This window comes from Amblyomma mixtum, chromosome 2 (assembly GCF_055824585.1).
Source record: "Amblyomma mixtum isolate Tamu chromosome 2, ASM5582458v1, whole genome shotgun sequence".
In the NCBI taxonomy this organism is placed as follows: domain Eukaryota; kingdom Metazoa; phylum Arthropoda; class Arachnida; order Ixodida; family Ixodidae; genus Amblyomma; species Amblyomma mixtum.
In genome coordinates, this window is record NC_143013.1 from 227,317,397 (window position 1) to 227,331,462 (window position 14,066).

At 46.6% G+C, this 14,066-nt stretch overlaps 1 long non-coding RNA gene across 1 annotated transcript in view; it reads right to left on the reverse strand.

Annotated features, from left to right (window-relative positions):
• Window positions 1-13,531, reverse strand: part of LOC149362807 (uncharacterized) — a 14,656-nt gene extending 1,125 nt beyond the window's left edge. The window contains exons 1-2 of the long non-coding RNA XR_016288531.1: window positions 13,455-13,531; window positions 1,273-1,381 (exon numbers count right to left, since the gene is read on the reverse strand). This is a non-coding gene — a long non-coding RNA (uncharacterized LOC149362807). The remainder of the gene's footprint in view (window positions 1-1,272; window positions 1,382-13,454) is intronic.
• Between the last annotated feature and the right edge of the window lie 535 nt (window positions 13,532-14,066).

Sequence of the window (14,066 nt, forward strand, 5' to 3'; positions counted from 1 at the left end):
TGCTAATTATGCAATACAGGATCAAACTATAATCTGTAGGGCAATAACATTCAATAAAACTCTACACAATATCTTAAAAATGTGTTAACTGCGTTAGACTTGAAACCGGCTCATTGTGAGACCAGTCACAGTGCCCCATACTGCAGTAAGACATTACGATTACATTGAAGTTCTTTTTTTACAGGCACTTTCTAGCCTCTGGGCTTTCAAACCGTAAGGAGCGTGGGCTTATTGCGAAGGAGCTGTAAGAACAATGCATTGGATAGTAACACTTCTGACGTAATTGCTGACGCTTGCTTGCGCCACAGTACGCAGTGCAAATCCAGCAAATCGTACAGCAAATCGACGAAGTGGCTTTTGGGGGACGGTAATTTAAAGCAACAGTTTAGTGTGAAGGAGTTGCACAGCGGAAGGAAATATCAGTTCGGATACTTAAAGAAATACTTCGTGCATACGGAAAAATCATACGTACGCCGCAAACACGAATACGCCTATTCAAATGCGGTCTTCGTGGTCGTGTAGTTTTCTGCCCCTTCTGCGTCTGCTACTTTGCTACTAATCATCGCTTTTTAATGCTCAGTGGAGTAGAATAGTACATATTTTTGATCCTATGCAATGTGCCGAGTTTAATTTTCCGCTGCCGAAAAGTGAGCTCCAAAAAAAGAAGATTGTCACGTCAGTGGTCCCGACAGAAGCCTGTTACACACATTTACTTTTCTGCTGGTTAAGCACAGCAGTGCACCTTATTGCATTCAATGATTACTGCTGCTGAATTCAGAGGGTAATTTTTATTTAAATAAACAGAGCGTGAGTTAATATCGTAAAAATTACTTTTCTGTCTAAAACTGAATCAGGTTCAGTGTCACTTCGAAAGAATTCAGTTTACATGCTGGTACCTACAAAATTATGCACATATTTTTTCATTAGACAATGGTGTGGAGTTGCTGTTATAACATGTGGGAATAGAATACAGTATCTTGAATAGTGCAAGGATTTGTGAGGAAGCGCAGACTCTTGCGTTTTTCCCACTTCCTATTTATCGCATTTCGCCCATTAAAAAAAACTCGCATTCAAAAGACCATGACAGCTTGATGTGGATGTTGGTTGCTGGCACGCGCAGTGGCCCCGCCTGAGCACAGCAATGCCACTGCGCGTGCGCAGGAGGGGTACGCTAAAAACCTCTACGAAAGGGCTAAACTGATACGTAAGCTGCAAGGCTAGAAAAGAGCCTCCCACGAGATCCGATTCCGTGGTTAAAGAACTTATCCTCACCAGCGTTTGAAAGTTGTTCGGCAGCAGAGACATGCGCTGCTTCGCAAGGGCTTCCTGCGTGATCGGGGTGGGAGCGAAAAGCACGGCGATGACATTCTGCGCGTGGAAACTGAAACAGAGAAAAACCGAAACCACAAGCTGAACTCCCGATACGCTGTGCAGAAGTGTTCACTGTGCGAAAACTGCAGTGGCCACGTAATTTATTCCGCAGCACAGACTCTAAACAAGATATTAGCAGCGCTCGCGGTAGCAGCAAGCGGAGTCATACATTAGAAGCAAACTCTGAAACATGTTCTTTCCTTTAAAAGATAGCCGCCGCGATGGCTCAGTGGTTATGGTGCTCGGCTGCTGACCCGAAAGACGCGGGTTCGATGCCGGCCGCGGCGGCCGAATTTCTTTGGAGGAGAAATTCGAGGCCCGTGTACTGTGCAATGTCAGTGCATGTTAAAGAACCCCAGGTGGTCGAAATTTCCGGAGCCCTCCACTACGGCGTCTCTCATAGCCTTAGTCGCTTTGGGACGTTAAACCCCAGAAACCAACCAACCAACCTTTTAAAGATAATCTGCTCCGACCCGGTGCATCACGCATTAAAGAGCATTATCACGATGCTACTGTCTCAAGCCGGTTTTGTGCCAGCCTGCGCACCTGCCTGCGGGGTGGTGGGCAACATGTTTAGGTGTGTGTGTGTTTGTGTGTATATCGTTTATTGGTTTGGTATACTGGGGTTTAGCCCCCCAAGCGACTCAGGCTATGAGGGACGCCGTAGTGAAGGGCTCCGGAGATTTAGACCGCTTGGGGTTCTTTAACGAGCACTGACATCGCACAGTACACGGGCCTCTAGGGTTGCGTCCCCGTTTATAGGGGTTGGACACAGAACAGGCGAGCGAGAAACAGAAATAAGTAGAGATAAGTAAAAAAATACAAGTCAAAAACTTTTTACTTCTAATTTTTTGTACTTTTGTCTACCTATTTCTGTTTCTCGCTCACCTGTTCTGTCCAAACCCTATCAAGGGGAAATATCAATAATATATATATATATATATATATATATATATATATATATATATATATATACCTGGCAGCTCATTTCATCGCAAAAGAGCGGTCGAGAAGAGCAACCTAGATCGTACCCTAAATCACGCAGCCCAAGTCCCAACGATGGCAGCACCTGCTATAGAAGAGCAGTGGCGCATCTTATCTTCACCACTCAACCACTGCGCCAAGTGTGGTAGGATGACTCTCAGGGTTCTATGAATGAAGAGAACGACGAATTCCGCATATATGGACATTAACCCAATATCGCTATCCAGGAACACTGGCTCTTAACACCAGAACCGAAAGGAAGATCGAACTGCTGGCGCACCTAATACGCATTTGGCCTAACGACTGAAACTGGTGATCATTTTTCGCTCTCTGGTTGAGGTCCGGTTTTCAATGTCAAGTAGCCTTCAGAGAGAGATCGGCAAAATCTGCGGGTTGGGTTCCTCCAAGCCAGCGCGCCAACGCTTGAAGGGACACTTAACCTCTTCTTCAAGGGTGTCACGCTAGCGTTAATGCGTTAACACCCATATATGAGGAACTGCTCATTCTGTACTTTACATTCATAGATCGCTGGAATCCTTATATCACTCCTGCCGCAGTTGTGCAGCGAATAAGCGATGCGCCGCTACCCTACGATGTCAGGTGCTGCCATCGATAGGCCTTGACAGGTGGCTCTTCCCGAGCAACCTCTCACGACTAATGAATAACTGAACTGCTCCCTGGCACTGTGGGCAGGTTGCACAGCTTGAATGGACCGGACGAACCAACAAAGGCGTAATCGGTGTGCAGAAGCTCCAGTGTTAGCGAACCAAAACAGCGCCCAGGAAAACATCTCCGGTTACTGGCCGCGTGTTGCAGCTCTATTGTTTCCCTGCCGTATTACTGGTTAACAGACACAAAAAATGTGCGTGTGTGTGTATTCTGTACTGTTTCATTTAACAAAGCAGGACTTTTAATCGGACTACTAGTGCAAGAAGCCATTCAGACTACCACCTTTTTAAACATACTAGAGTCTGTTTTTAACATTTCGTTCTATTACGAACCTAACAACTCTCGATAAGTCTACTGTTGCATTCTCTCCTAAAAGTATCATCATCATCATCATCATCAGCCTGACTAGTAGTAGTAGTAGTAAAAGACTTTTAATCGACCATAATTTACAGGCCGAGCATTTCGACCGCCTGGGCGACCAGAAGCCGCTGTTCTTCTTCCCCTTCAGCGCCAAGCCAGTCGAGCCAGGTGGTGATGGATAGAGAGGGTGGGGGGAAGGAACCCGACTGCTGAGCAGCCGGGCAATAGAAGAGGCAATGGGCCAGGTCTGCATAGATACAGGGGCAGTTGGGACAGGAAGGGTCCGATCGATAGCGATAGAGGAAGAGGCGGGACGGGGTGATAACTGCATTCATCTGAATGTGCCGAAGGCGAGACTCCGGCACCGTGAGTGATGGATGACGGGGAGGGTAAAGGCGTTTGTCGAGGCGGAGCTCAAGGTAGACCTCTTTTATGGTGCGGCGAAGGGTGAGTCTCCCACTGTCCTCCGATGGCTTGGGCCAGGGGATCAACGGTGCCCGGAAAAGTGTGTCGCGGGCGAGCTGATGGGCCAGCTCATTGCCGTCAATCCCTGAATGCCCAGGGACCCAGCGGAGGAAAACGATGGAAGGCTGCAGTGCGGAGACCGCTCGTTCGACCTCCTGTAGGAGAGAAGGGGTCAGGGTGCGTTTCTGTATGTGGTGTATAGCGGCTTGTGAGTCCGAATAGACTGTGTACTCTTGGAGAGAGGGAAGGAGGGAGAATGACTGGAGGGCATGCGCAATGGCGAGGACCTCGAGGGACAATGCGTCTGGAGGGTGTAGATACGGCCCGCTGGTGTGGGTTTCAGGAGCAGGGAGGTGTGGATGGTACAGGGCGTAGCCGCAGGAACCTCGAGGAGCCACGAAGGAGGCATCCGTGTAAGCTACACCCTGGGTATCAAAGAGAGGGGAATGGTGCTGTGCGGCCGCATGACGACGTCCGGCGTGCAGGACGGGGGACATGTTGGACGGGAGGGGAAGGATACGAAGATTGGGGGCGGGGGTGGGAATAGGAGAGGTAAACGGGGAGATTGGAATGGGCGAGATACCCGCTTGAGTCAATAACCACTGACCCTGACGGGTAAGGGAAAGCCGGGCAAGCTGCGAGTCACGATGGAGACTGAGAAGAGAACGAAGAGGATGGAAGAGGCCTGTGGCAAAGAGCTTAGTGGTAGAGGTAGTGATAGGGAGGTTGAGAGCTGCCTTGTAAAGGCCCACAAGGGCAGTCTCGAGAGCGTTAAGTTGAGTCTGAGTGAAGGAAGCGTAGGGTGCAAAGTACAAGACCTTGTTGAGGGCCAGCGCGTGGGCAACTCGGCACGCGTGAGCCTCGTGGAGACCAGAGCGTCGAGTGACCACGCGCCGCAGGAGGTGAGTTACAGAGTGGCAAGTGGTGACAGCGCGGTGAAGGGATTGCACATTCTTAGCCGCATGCAAAGGGAAACCAAGAACTTTGCACTGTGTGACGACAGGAATGGGAGAGCCAGAAAGGTGGAGAGAGACGAAGTGGTTGTGTGAGCGCTGGTAGGAGGAATGGTTGAGAAGGAGAAGCTCGGATTTCTCAGGAGCAGGAGAGAGGCCAGCGGTGGTGAGAAAGGAGTCGTTGAGATCTAGGCCACGTTGCAGGGTGTCCTGTACGTGACCGGGAGAGCCAGATGAACACCAGAGAGTGATGTCATCGGCGTAAAATATATGATGCAGGTCGGGAATTTCAGCTAGCTGGGAGGCGAGAGGGGCCATAGCGAGATTGAAAAGGGTAGGAGAGAGAACAGCACCTTGAGGAGTGCCACGGGTAAGGTGGTGTGGGTTAGACAAGTGGGTACTGTCTCTCAAACGGGTACGTTCAACGCCGCCCACGCAACCGAGCACATTCCTGCCGCACTGCACGCCTTGAGCGACGCTGGGAGCACCGGATCGACGGCCGCGGCGCAGCCGGCAGCGTTCGTCGTCGGCGCAGCGTCCACACCTAGCCAACTCCACGCTCTAAGGGACGCCAAGAGCTTCGGGGCCATAGACGCGTCGCAGCCGGCTGCGTTCGTCGCCGCCGCTGGAGCCGCTGCACCTACTCCAGCCAAAGGTCCCACTGACACCAAGACCTCCAGCCCGGCACCCGCGTCGCACACTGAGACTCCGGCTGAGGACTCAGACATGGACCTTACGACGTCCCCGGCAGACGACACTCCTTCCCAGGAAATCGGCTGGACCACCATCGGTGCCAACCGCAAGCCTGCCACCGCAGCCCGACCCCGCGCCGAGCTCATCACAGTTGCCATCCAGCTTCCCCCTGGAACCCTCACCCCCAAGCTACCTCTCTACGACGTACTCGCCGCAGTCGCCTCCGCTGCACAACTTTCCTCGAAGACCAGTGCCGACATCACCCCTCAGGCCAGGCCAGCCCAAAGCCTTGTGTTTCTAAAGACTCATTCTCCTCTCACCGCCCACCTCCTACTCTCTGTCACGCATCTTCAGCTTCATGGTAAGCCTGTCACCATCAAAACTTACACCCCCCATCCTCCCATCTCATGCCTCGGCGTCATCCATAACGTCGGGGGCCACTTCACTCCTGATGACCTCATGCATGACCTGGAATCTTTCAAAACAGATATTCTCGCTGCTCGCATGATGGGATCCACTCAATCAGTGCTCATAACGTTCGCTGGTACAGTCATCCCCACTTTGTTTATTTCAAACGCGTTGCCTTCCGGTGCCGCCCTCATAAACCTAAGCCTCCCACCTGCACCCGTTGTCTCACTCTAGGCCATCGCGCCCACCAATGCCCCCAGCACAGCGTTCCGGCCAAGTGCCGTCGCTGTGCTGCTCCTCTACCCGCCGACCCTTCCGCTCATGTATGTGCCCAGCCCTGGTGCGTTCATTGCCAGGTGAACACCCACCCCTCCCTCGACCCCACTTGCCCCTTCATCCTTGCTAAGCAACGCGAGTGTGCTAAAGCTGCATACCTCCGACGCCTAGCTTTGCGCCGGGCCACTCAACCCACCACCCCTTCCTCCTCCCCCGCCTCCTCCTCCTCCTCTAATCATGAATCTCAGCCTGACTACAACCACTGCAGGGCAAAGGCCTCTCCCATGTCTCTTCAATTAACCCTGTCCTTTGTCAGTAAAGGAATGTGCTTGCCGCAAAATAATATGGGCTTGGGTTAGTTTATGGAGGTTTAACGTCCCAAAGCAACTTAGGCTATGAGGGACGCCGTATTGAAGAGCACCGGAAATTTTGACCACATGTGGGTCTTTAACGTGCACTGACATCGCACATTACACTTGCCTCTAGAATTTTGCCTCCACCGAAATAATATCGAATGCCTTTTTTCTCAATTTTGCGAGTTTTCTTCATGAAAGTGTTTTACGGTGCACTATGACCTCTTGGCCACATATTTAATAGAGACTCTTTTCTTGCTTCATGGATATTTAGTTATATGTAAGGTGCGTTATGTTCAATGCAAAGGCGCATAAGATAACTCCCGTAAAGCATTCTCGGCATTCACAAGACTTCCCTTCAATGCGGATAGGATTTGGCAAAGAAAATTGGTAGATGACTCCATTATGCTAAGTGGGGCTGCTACTTCTTTTATTAGTTTACGGTCTATCAGCTTCAAGTAATCTTTCTGTGGAAAATTTTCTTCCTTTACTTTACCTTGGTCAGTTCGTGCAGCTTATGCGGCAGCTGATTTTAATTACCGGCTATGCCGACTTGGCTCTGAATTCAACATTCTTACTTGACGGAAAGCCGAATACAGACGAGATGACTGATTGTTACAGGATTGTTTTAATGGCGGACGGCCTGGATCGAGCACACCCGCCCGCGCCACTGCATAGTTCCGTCGTATTCTAGCCTCCCATAAAATAATAATGTTTTATTCTGCGCGTTGTAGCCCTTACTATCTTTGTATGAGTGCCGAGTTTCTAAGTGCAGTGCATTCAACACGCAAAGTGAGAGTATGTCCATTATACTGATCACATTGTCCTCTTGTAATATTTTTATCTTTGCGGCAAAAAACGGCGCCCGAATTGGGGAGCGAAAATTGAGAAGCTTTGCTTGAAGTGTATTCTACTCGCCCAGTTTTTTTCGTACCCCCGGGATTTCTGACCTGCATGGCTCTTTTTTATCGGTACCCGTAAAACAGTGTGTTTCACATAATCTTCTTGTAGAAAAAGCGATTCTTGTATGATGTGTTACTTTTGGGTTTGTTTCTTACAAAGATGTATCAAAGACTGCTCACAAACTGCGCGGAGGTTGTACTACGGCGGATGTGGTCTCGCTTCTTCTAGTTCGTGGCATATCATGTCTAATCTTCGCAAACAAAAATTTTGAACATTGGATAACTGTAAGGTACTTATTTAAAAATAATGAAGATAATGGCCGATTCTCTTGATATGTGGCAAATCTTTTTTTCTTGTAGTGTTACCATCGCTCGCATTGAGCTGTTCAGACTGCCATAGACAACCAATGGGGAACGCTTGTGACGATAGCGAAAACGACAATAGAAAAAAAAAGGTAAGCGTGCTGATGGGAGACCTGATTACAGGTGACCTGGTTACAGGAGACCTGGTTACAGTCTGGTTACAGGTGAAGCTCTGTATGCGATTGTTGCGAGGCAGAGTACCAAGTTGAGCACCGAGACTAACTGTTTTACACGCGATGATCTCGCTGTTAAACATGTTCACACTGTTCACCCGCAATCTAAAGCGCTGTGTACTATGTAAAAAACAATGTTTGCAGCCTCGAAGTTTCCGTGGTGATTGCGATTATTAAAATAATCGAGGTGAGAGAAATTTTCGCTTGTAGGTTTTTATGTGCGGCCGGAGAGATGCTTAATGAGAAGAACTGTACCAGTGCTGAATGCACAAATTCGAAATTAACGCGCGGCACTTTCAGAGTCGTCCCGAGAAAAAAAGAGAGTAAAATGTATCAGCATTGTAGGAGTTGCCTGTTCGCTCCTATTGCCACGCAGGCACGTGTCACGCGGCTCTTAGGTAGTTGGCCGTGTGCACACCTACAGAGGAGGGTCCGCCTCACTATGCCCACTGCAGGGCAAAAGCTTCTCTCATGTCTCTCTAATTAACCCTGTCATTTGCGAGCTGCGGCCACCGTACCCCACAAGCTTTTTAATTTCACCCGCTCACTTAACTGTAGGGGTGAAGTAAAAAAAGATGGAATACAAAGGTGGGCAAAGCGGGCTTGTTTGAAATGTACGGGGCGAGGACCCTATACCTCACAACGCTATCCCCGCCTGAAAAGAATTACGCCGCCACGTCACTGCACGTAAAAGCTTCGGAATAATTGTTTTTTTGCTTTCGTCATTTGTTGCTGAAAAGAGTTCCCGATGTCTTATCTTAATCGTTTCAAATGTTTGTCCTGGTCTTCACCTAAATTGAAATTCAAGCTGCCTGTATGTATAAGCGAAGGCTTCGTCCGAGGTCTCCCGGCTTGCAATCTGGGCAGAGTGAAAGTGAACGTCTTGAATCTTTCCAAATACGCATTTGGTACTGAACATCTTAGCCGCCTTCATTAGCATTCACTCTCCTCAACAGTACCAAAAAGTAGAATGTATAATTCAGAACGGTGATTTTCTTTAACGTTACCGGTGAGAGAGTATCAGTCTCTCAAGCTCGATGAGGATTTACTTGTATGTAAATCTCAGTTCTCTGCGGATGTACAAAAAAAAAGCTTTGCTTCGTTGCTTCAAGTTTTAATTCACTAACTGCATCGGCGGCATGAGCGACACCTGCTATCTGCAACGCGGGTAGTTACGTCATCCCAACAGCTACAAAAGAGCGTGTTCGGGAACCGGACCATCACTTGGCAGTGGCGACGACCGCTGTAAGCATGGAATGAGCATCGCTCTGCTTTTCCGCTGCAGGTTGGTGTTCGCACTGTATGTTACGTTATACATTTGTTACATTCTTCCTGATCTTTCGTCCCTGCTGCCAAGTGGTATTTTTGAGTGGCTGGTTCTGCGCGGAACAGATTAAGCAATGTCTAGAGATCTTGAGAAATTTAAGAAAAAGCTCAAAAATGATGTTGTAAAGGCGAGAGAGGAATTGAAGCTGGAAATCAAAGCGGCACGGACCTGCTCAATGAGATACGTGAATTGCGAACTGAGCAGAGTAACATGACTAACAGTCTTGATTTCGCACATAAGGATATTCAGCAGTTAAAGCAGAACTTCAGGCTGAAATTGACAAAAATGCAATGCCAGCCGCAGAGAACGAGGTAATCCAAGCTAAATGCGCTAAATCAGAAAGCAAAGGAACCGACCTTGAAAATCAGGTGGTAGGTCTGGAACAGTTTTCAAGATCTGCCAATCTGAAGATTAAAGGAGTCACGAAGACTGACCATGAGGATGTTTCGCAAATTGTGTCCAAAATTAGACGACTGATCAAGGAGCCTATTAATGAGTGCAATATCGAAGCCTGCCACCGTATTCTAACTCGAAAACCTGACACATCAAATACTGTAGTTAAATTCATGTCTGGGGCGAAACTGGACACTACTCTCTACAAAGCTAGGAAAGTTAGAATCAGTAATAAAGACATTGGACTCGACAGCACGGACGCCACTTACATTAATGAGCACCTCTGCCCTACTCTGAATCGACTTCATGGAAAGATAATCAAACGTAAAAAGGAGCAACGCTGGAAGTCAGTTTGGACGCGGAACGGGAAGATCTTCGCTCGCCAAAGTGACACATCGGAAGGTATTCAGATCATCAGTGAGAAAGACCTTGTTAAGATAGTCTGGCCGCCGCCGCCCCCCGACAGCTGAGCAAACTAGGCGTACATCTTTGCCTTCCCTGAAATGAATTACCTCCAGCTTGTTTTTTTATACAGTGTTCGAACTCCTCTCGCATCAGAAAAGTCATATTACAATTAAATGCGCGCTCCGCTAAAAACAAAGATGATATCGCCGTTCTACTGAGCAGGTTTAAATTTAAATATAACGTCATAATGATAACCGAAACTTGGTACTACGATGGCATATTAGGGTTCACCTTGATGGTTACAAAAGCTTCGTCATTAATCGTGATGGCCGTCGTGGAGGTGGCGTAGCCACCTATATTGATGACTCCTGGAATTATTAGCCTATACCTGCATACTGCCTGATTACAAGTGGCTATGAAATTTTAACACTTAAGCATAACCTGGAAATCTTCGCCCTTGTTTCCCGTCCCCCAGTGGCAGGTATGAACAAGTTACTGATTTTTTTCAAAGTTTTTTGGGATATTCGTGCGCGAATAATTGTCAGTTAATTTGTGGCGGTGATTTTAATTTGAATATGCTAGACGCTAGCGCCAGTACCTATGATTTTGTGATAAGTCTCACTTCAACCGGTTCCACAAATGTGATCACGACACCAACCTGTGTCACAGTGTCCACATCCTCCGCTCTTGATCTACTAATCGCAAATATTGAAACAGCTGTCTCCCTCGCTGGTACGATCACTGCAGATAGAAGTGACCATTGCCCTGTTTTCATGTTCTATGGTTCACCCAAAAAGTCGAACAAAAATCACCTCGACGCTTTCACTTTCCAACACATTTCAGAAGAAGCACTTAAATCTTTCGAGCAAGAGATTACAACACAAGACTCGTCATTTATGTTTAGGAAGCGGAATTCAAATAATGCATACACAGGTTTCATTCAGACGTTTATAAAATGTACTGTGCGCACTTTCTCTTCAGAACATTTCACCAATCAAACAAGATAAAAAGCCATGGGTGACTCCTGTTCACTTAACCATGATAAAGAAAAACAATCTGTACCATGCATTTTTAAATGCGCGCACACGGAATGTGTTCAAAGAGTTAAAAGCTGCTCGAAATAAGTTCAACAGTGAACTTCGGCGTGCAAAGACTGCCTACTTTGAGCACCTGTGTCTTGACGTAATGAAGAAAAACCAGCAGCCGCCTGGAAAGCGATCAACAGAGTCTTAGGTCGTCAGACTAAAAATGCTGCGCCTTATAAGATATTATTCAATAACAGTGAACTTTCTGGCCAATAACTGACTGATCACTTGAATAAGAAATTTGTCGATAGCATAACGTCAGAAGACAGTCTGCCATTTGCAGCACCTGAAATCAATAGCCCAGTTAATAGTTTTGTTTGTCACCCAGTTACCGAGGAAGAAGAATCTAGAACATTTATGCAACTTAACAATAGCAAAGCTCTTGACGTTAATAATTTGCAAACAAAACCCATAAAGCATGTTTTACAGTTAATTATTCCTGTTCTCACATACGTTTTTAATTTGATCATTGAGGATGGTGAGTTTCTTATGGAAATGAAAAAATCAAGGCTAAGAGTCATACACAAAGCTTGCGACCGAAATGATGTTAAGAATTGCAGGCCAATATCAGTAATACCGATGTTTTCGAAAGGGCTAGAAAAAATACTGTCATCTAGATTAACACATTTTTTTTGATAAAATGAAGCTTTTTTCAGACGCGCAGTATGGATTTAGAGAGGGGAGATCTACTGAAAATGCTTTGCTATGACTGAAAGAAAAGATCCTGCAAAATATAGAAGATAAGCTTTTCACCCTCGGCCTATTCACCGAAATTTGAGGCATTTGATTCCCTCAGCCATGGCATTCTTTGACACAGATTACATCTACACGGAGTACGAAGAACACCCCTTAATCTGATCCGCTCTTATTTACGCGACAGAAGCCAGTGTGTGCGTGTTAGTAATTAGCAGTCGTTTTTTCTACACATTAAAGCCCGAGTGCCACAGGGCAGTATTTCAGGACCCTTTGTATTTAATGTATACATTAATGACATTGTAACCATTGATTCAAAGGCTCAATTTATTATTTATGCCGATGACAGTAACATACTGTTATCTGGGCCTGATGAAAATAAACTTGTAATACGGTGTAATGACCTGCTCGAAAAATTGGTATTGTGGTCACAGTGTAACGGACTGAAGATTAATCCGACAAAAACAATTGTAAATATTTTCGCCCACGAAACAAAACAGTGAACCTACAATATGTTGTTCAGTGCGAAGGGGAAGAAATTGCTATTATTAAGGAACATAATATTCTAGGAGTGACCTTATCAGAAACATTAACGTGGGATTCACACTTTGACAACATATGCACAAAACATTGCAGAACAGCCGGCGCCTTATCGCGATGCCGTTCTTTTCTGCCAGTTCATATCAGACTTCAAATATACCACGCCTTCTTCTCGTCATATATTAATTATTGCAATTTAGTGTGGCTAACAACTACTGAAGGGAACATTAAAAAGATCCACATGTTACAAAAAAAGATTGTGCTCAACATAGCTAACATTGACTACTTTTCTTCTACTGAAGAATATTTTCGTCACTATAACATCGTCCGCATGCAAAATATGTATGAATTTCGCCTGTTGCGCTCATTTTATGTTTCACCAGGCCCTTTCAGACAATTTATTTCTGCAATCGCATCCCTTAAACATAGCGGCAATAATACATTTACACGTAGCACTGGTTTATAGCAAATTCGCCGTTCCCGCACCAATTACAAACTGCAGTCACTTAACCACAACCTCCCGTTAATTTGAAACAAACTCTTGCAGTTTACCAATCCCAGCCTTAACCAGTTGCGACAGTACTTTGTGTCCGTACATACGTTCTGGTCAATAACTTTTCCATCGTTCAAAATATTTTTTATATTCTTTTTTTCATCACACAACCATTGTAACCACATTACATAAACTGTTTGTTATTTTCTTTGCACTGTTCTATCTCCTGTTGGACTCATGTTATTTATTTTGATTTTGAATGTGTTTAAATCATCAATATGCATGTTTAATTTTCAGTTTTACATTACTTCTAAACTGTATACACGTTCTACTTATAACCACATTTTACACGTCTATCTGTGCTTTGTGTTTAGGTATTTATATTTTTACGTTCCTTTATTTTCCTGTTTTCAATATTTGTATGACTGGCCCTGCCTTGTAAACCGCTGGGTCCTAGGCGTCGTCAAGCTTACAAAAGCAACTTTTAGCTCAGATGTCCCACCAGAATTTTTTCGGCAAACAAAACTGAAATGAAATGAAACTCGTACAGTGGCGCAAGCCTTGTCACCTCCTCTTCGGTAGCCTCGCCAATTTCCAGTAAATTGTTCTGACACTCCACGGACGCCTGTCAAAAGAGACAGAGAGTAGATGAGTTCAACAGAGGAGGACTCCCCTGATCCACATAGGTACCGCGGGTATGTCAAAAGAGACGAAACAAAATAGTCAGAAGCACAGGTTGGTTCCGACCAACGAGGCTTCGTGTCAAGATGGAAAAACGTGAAGGGTCAGTTAAGCTGCTCCCTAAGGGTACGAAGCGACAGCCTTAATGAGTCCCTTCAGTGGTCAGGAGGGGGGGGGGGTCAGTCAAACACTGTCATCCTCTACACTCAGACAGCGGGGAGTCCTCATGCCACTCCTGATGCAGTGGTGGAGCGGTTAAGCGACGCGTGGCAGTACCGGCAGGTGGCTGTTACAGCACAGCCATCGGTGGGGCTTGTGGGAAATATGTTGCTCTTTCCGAGTAAGCTCTTGCGACAAGTGATTAATTTAACCGCTACTTACTGCAGTGGGCATATTGTGATGACGTCACAAGGTCACCTGAATTTGTTGGCGAGATGGCCACCTGCTTTTCCCGACAAGCCTACGGCACCCCGGTCGCA